Source organism: Ictidomys tridecemlineatus, chromosome 6 (assembly GCF_052094955.1).
Source record: "Ictidomys tridecemlineatus isolate mIctTri1 chromosome 6, mIctTri1.hap1, whole genome shotgun sequence".
Classification (NCBI taxonomy): Eukaryota; Metazoa; Chordata; class Mammalia; order Rodentia; family Sciuridae; genus Ictidomys; species Ictidomys tridecemlineatus.
Genome location: NC_135482.1, coordinates 99,370,591 through 99,376,860, shown reverse-complemented (window position 1 = coordinate 99,376,860; position 6,270 = coordinate 99,370,591). Strand labels below are relative to the sequence as shown.

The following is a 6,270-nucleotide window of genomic DNA, read 5'->3' as shown; positions in this document are numbered from 1 at the left end:
GCAGTTCCTACAATTCTGAGAGTTACTAGAGGAAGCATACCCTCTAGTGGTCCCATGCTATCTTACAGTCAAATATAACTTCCACATAGAATAATCAGTGATCTTTCTTCCCTACCACAGGTGCCTGGGCAGAACACACATAAGAACAAAGAAATATCAAAAAGCAAACAGAGAAACAAATAGTGAGTCTAAATGCACTATTTTGTTTAATAAGATGATATTATCAGTAGATTAATTGAGCAAAACATTAATTATTGAGCAAAACATTGACAATTAATTTTCTACTGATTCAGATGCAGGCAATACTTATATACTAGAACTTTTTTAAAATATATGCTATCTGGATATCCTGTATATTTCTAAAGATAACTGAAAATGATAACCCTGAAAATTTTCTGAAATAAGTGGTAGACCACAAAATGGCTGTGAAAACCATCACAAGCCTATTATATCCCCAGGCTTAAGGACCCAAGGTAAATAAAATGTTCTCTTCTTCCTCCTATTTTTCAAGAGAATATATGACTGATGGGGAGAATGACTCATATCACAAATGGTCTATATTTTTGTTATGTACAATCAAGAGGCAATAATATGAATTGATTTAAAATCTTCCGCAAAAAAAAAAAAAAAACATAACCATGGGAAAAAAAGCAATCTTAGCCAGTAATAACTAAATGAGGTTTAAGCTACCAATTTATCATAATGTATTGTATAATGCCCAGTGGCTTTTATGATGATCAAAGAATCTTTTTTGTTTTCTTCTTTTTTTATTTGTTCTTTTTAAAATTATACATGACAGTAGACTATTTTGACATATCATACATACGTGGAAATAACATTCTAATTAGGATCCTATTCTTGTGGTTGAACATGATGTAGCACTGGTCGTGTATTCATATATGAACATAGGAAAGTTATATCTAATTCATTCCGCCATCTTTCCTATTCCCATCTCCTGTCCCTTACCTTCATTTCAAAGAGTCTATTACCAAAGTGAAATTTATCTTTATTGCTGCTTATTTGGCCTTCTTTACTGACTCAGGAGCACAAAAATGAGGTTTTCTGTAATAATTCCAGAGAATATAAAAAATATTTAAGTCATGTCTCCATAAGCAACTCACATAAAAAAATGAGTAAAAGAAAAGAAAAAAATGATTTAATAATTTATACTCCCTCTTCAGGGAAATCACCAATTGAACAAGTATTTAATAAACATTTACCATCTACAATGATGTATGGAAAGTAATGAAAGCAGATAAAAAGAAAACATTATTCTTATATGCTAAAGAGGTAACAAACTTGCAAAGAAAGAATTTCTTTTTTTAATTTATTCATTTATTCTAATTTGTTACACATGACATCAGAATGCATTTCAATTCATAGCACACATACAGAGAACAATTTTTCCTGTCTCTGGTTGTTCATAAAGTGTAATGAGAGAATTTCAACAGCAATTCAAACAGAATGAGGAACTTCATCTCTCAGACTGAGAGGATGGTGAATGTGTCATGAAGCAGTATCTGAGCTAGACTCACACAGTGGGAAGAATCTCATCAGGCAGGTGAGAAAGGAAGGTATTCATATATGATGATGATGATGATGATGTGTGTTTCTATGGCTCTGTAGTATAATTTGAGATCTGGTATTGTGCTGCCTACTTGCTCAGGATTGCACTGGCTATTCTGGGTCCCTTGTTTTTCCAAATAAGTTTTAGAGCTACTTCTTTTCTAGAAGTACAAACTGTTTATCAGAGCCCTAATTACTCAGCTTGAACCAGACCAATGAAACCTTTAATTCTGAGGAGGGTAAAAGGTCAAAGATTCAAGTTTTGAATCCTGGAATAGTACTGCCAAGAGGAGAGAAATTTGCATGGGCTCATCCTCCTGCCTGAAGTGCTGTTCTTGTCTTGATAAACACCTCCATGAGAGTGCTCATTATGGGAGGAATACCTCGGCAAATTTAATCAAGCTCCACTTTCAAGGGTCACAACTCCAGCAGACTGTTCAGCAAGTGACTCAGAATGGTGTCTTATGCAACAAGAACAATCCAAAGTCTAAAAGTGGCCTACTATAAAAGGGACTCAATATGTAAAAATACAGTCTTTTGATGGCTGACAAGTAGATTTTACCCAAGTGCTCTGTGCCAGAGAAAACATCAGATATTTGCTTACACTAGTAGAAACCTTCTCTGTGCAGGTTAAGGCTTATCCTGCCAGAGCAGAAAAGATTTCTGAAACAACTAGAGTCTTCTTGAAGGAACTTATCCTAGAGCATGAGCTCCCTTTATCAATGAGAGTAACAACAGACCATCTTTAATTATATAAATGACCCACAAGTAAGCAAAACATTGGATATTCAATGGAAGTTACATACATCCTAGAGACCACAATCTACAGGGAAAACAGAAAAGATAAATCACATCTTAAAAATATAGTGGCTGAATTATGCCAAGAAATCCACCTAGAGTGGGATAAGATATTGCAAATTGCTTTCATCCACAAGGGTATACTCAGAAGCAGGCTATACTTAGAGTGCACAAAGAAATAGTGTATTAAAGATCCTTTCTGACACCCAGGGGCAGGGGTGCAGGCAGGAGTAGAAAATGTGACTATAGCAAAAGAAACTAGATTAAAACAGTATGCACAACAATCACTCAAACATTACCTGCCATCCTGAGTGCTTCTTCCAGATCCCCACAAAGGTTGGAATCACCTCTTTATCCCTTCTGTAAAAGTCCAAAAGAGATAAATGACAACAAGTAAAAAAAACTTCTACTCTACAACCCCCTTTGACACCTATTTTCAGCAAAAAGCAGGTTGGAGATGTCATCATTGATTTTTCCATAGCAAGGGAAGGTGGAAACTGACAGTGGGGAAAATGTAATGGGGATTCACTTCATGCTTTGAAAATAACCTTCACTGCTGTGCCATTGCATCTTTTAAATTTTTATTTATTTTTTTCTATATTTTTGTTGGCACTATTATTGTTGTACATATTGGTGGGATTTGTTGTTACATATTTGTACATGCACAAAACATAAAAATGTAATTTGTCCAAGATTATGCCTCCATATTTCCCCTATCCTTTCCTTCTCCCTCCCCTGGTCCTGTTCCTCTAGTTAGTGATCTCCCTTTGATTTTCATGAGATCCCTCCCCCACCTTTCTTTCCCATTTTCATCTCTAGCTTCCACAAATAAGAAAAAAACACTTGACTTTTGGTTTGGCTTATTTCACTTAATATAATTATTAAGTTCAATTCATTTTCCTACAAATGACATAATTTAATTTGTCTTCATGAATGAATAAGATTCCATTGTGTACATATACTGCATTTAAAAAACCCATTCACCCACGGATGGACACATAGTGGTTCCATAGTTTGGCCATTGTGAATTGTGCTGCTATAAACGTAGGGAGGGATGTTTTTTATATGATGACTTTAATTTTTCAGGATAAATACCAAGGAGTACTATATGTGGGTCATATGGTGGTTCTATTCCTAGTCTTTGAAGAAATTCCATACTGATTTCCACAGCAGATGCACTAATTTTCAGTCTCACCAATACTGTAAAAGTGTTCCTTTCTCCACATCCTCTCTAGCATTTATTATTGCTTGTATTATTTTTTTAATATTTTTGCTTTAGTTGTTGATGGACACAGTACATTTACTTTATTTTTATGTCATGCTGAGCATAAAACCCAGTGACCCCCTCATGCCAGTCCAGACTCTACCACTAAGCCACAACCCCAGCACTATTGTTTGCATTATGGATTGCTGCCATTCTAATTGGAGTGAGATCCCCTTCTCTTGCCCTGCAAAAAAGTCAACTCAAAATGGATCAAAGACCCAGGAATTATGTCAGAAATTCTGCCAATGGTAGAAGAAAATGTCCACCCAACACTCAAGCATATTGGCACAGGTATCAAATTCCTTAAAAGACTCCTAAAGTGCAAGAAATAAAACCAAAAATCAATAAGTGGAATGGCATCAAATTGTAAAACTTCACAGCAAAGGAAACAAGAATGTGAGGGATAGGGACATAGCTCAGTTAGTAGAGTGCTTGCCTGGTATGCACAAGGCCTTGGGTTCAATCCCTAGTAAGACCAAAAAACAAAACAAAAAAAAAATTGGGGGGGTTGGTTTTGTGGCTCAGCTGTAGAGCACTCACCTACACGTTTGAGGCCCCTGGGTTCAATTCTCAGCACCACAGAAAAATAAACACATAAAATAAAGTTATTGTGTCCAACTACAATTTCAAAGTGGGGGGCGGAGGGCGCTTAGGAACCAAAAAGACTCCGAAAGTGCAAAAAGTAAAATCAAGAAATCAACAAATAGGGCTGCACCGAGGCTCTGGCTCTGGTTCCCAGGCTTTTAAAGGGGGCACGGCTGCAACCTGGGCGCAGCTTAGACGCACATCATCCATGGTTCCTCTGGATTGGAAGGACTCATGACAAAACTCAGAAATCCGAGAATGGATTAAGACACAGCATCCCCTCCAATTCCCGCTAAGGGAGAAACTCAGAGATCCTGCCCTCTTTTGAAGACCCTTTTGGTGCCCTCAAAAGGATTTGATCCCTCAGGATAAAGCTGCCAGAGGAGCTCTGGACGTCTGGAGGCCAACAGAGTCCCTAGAGGTGGTGCTCAGGGTTATGCACTGTCAATGAGTGAGTGTCTTCCAATGGCTGGCCTCCGATGCCTGACTAGGGACAGCGGGATGGCTGCAAAGGGCACATCGTGCTTCCTCCTGACCTTGTTGGCTTCAGGAGACCATTGTGGACGAAAACAACGATGACTCCAACGTGTGAGCTCCAACAAGCCAGCAGCTACCCGACAGCCGGTGAGCCACACACCGCGAGGGTTTCTACAAGGAGTCCAGGCAGCGCGTCTTCTAGTACCTGGGTGAGCAGGATTTGCGGCTGTGGGACCTGCACGCTATCCCCCTGTCTCCGGGTTTGGGGAGACTTGCTGCGGTTTGGGAGACTTGCTGCAGTTTGTGGCTAAGCAGGGCTCCTGCTTCCAGGTTATTCTCATCTCAGACGTCAACACTGTTGGTGTGGAGAGCTCCCTGCGTGCCGCTGGCCCCCTGGGTCTGTCCGCCCTCTTCCTCAGCAACCTGTCCTGGCCTGAAGCTGAGACCCTTCCACACGCACAGCTGCACGCGCTGCCCAGCCAACATGTACAAGCACAAGTTGCTCAGCCACTACCTGCGCGAGTGGGCCCGCAATGGTGTGCAGTTCGAACGCCTCTTCTACGTGGTCGATGGTGCAAAAGATCTCTGACCCGTGGGGCTGATGGCTGAGAGTGGGTGATGTGGCCTTACCGCACCGCGGCTATCCTATGCACTGCCTCATTCAGGAAGCACCGAAGGCGGAGCCTAGCTCCTTCCGCGCCAGTGTGGTGCCCTGGGAAATAGACGTGCTCTTCCATCTGCAACAGATGCTGAAGACTGTTCAGCCCTACCGCCTGGATGGAGGAGGCTCCAGGGGCGAGAGGGCAAAGGAAGGGCAGAGAGATGGAATTGGGAAAGACAAGCCTGATTTCTGGAATTTCATTCATTTGGGGACCGGGAGAGGGGTCTGGAACTGACCCCAGATCGGCTATCTTCCCCGGTTCCACTGTAAACAGTTCCATCCTGGAATCTGGTCCACAGGGGAGTGGTGTACATGCCTTGAAAGACAGCAGTGTTTGCAAAACCCCATGCTCCGAACGGGGAGGAAGGGGCTCCTTGGCAGACGGGAAAAGGAACACCTCCCACTGCTTTAACTGCTGCCTGGGGCTGCATAACCTCCCCTCTCCCAGTCTTCTCTCAGTGAAACCGGGTATCCCAAACTCCTCAGGGCTGACCAGACTCTCAGCAGAGACAGATAATCCTCTCTGCCACAGCTCCAGGCCTCCTCGATCTTGCCTCAACCACAGAAATCCCATACTATTTCTGTGCTCGCAACACCATGAATCCCCCTTCCCACCCCGCCAGCACCTCTGAATGGGGGGAGGGGGGATTGTGGAAAGCGAGATGCAACAGTCGCTTTCTGCTGGTGGAAGGAGGAAGCACACCGTCCTCCTCGGATTAATGTCAGCCAAAGACTTCACAGCGTCCAAAGGTGTCTCCTCACACCACAGCCTCGTCCATGCCATAAGAGCCCAGGGACTTCACCAAAGTCGTCCTTAGTGTCCACCTCCTTCCATATGGAACAAAAAGCCATGATGTTCTTAAGCAGATCCAGGGAAACCCAAGCCCCTTCTCCCTCTGGTGTTTGAGAACTATAAAGG

At 42.0% G+C, this 6,270-nt stretch overlaps 1 pseudogene; it reads left to right on the top strand.

Moving 5' to 3' along the window:
• The first annotated feature begins 4,660 nt into the window (after positions 1 to 4,660).
• On the top strand, positions 4,661 to 5,586 carry LOC101968513 (phosphoethanolamine/phosphocholine phosphatase pseudogene; annotated as a pseudogene).
• Positions 5,587 to 6,270: the final 684 nt, after the last annotated feature.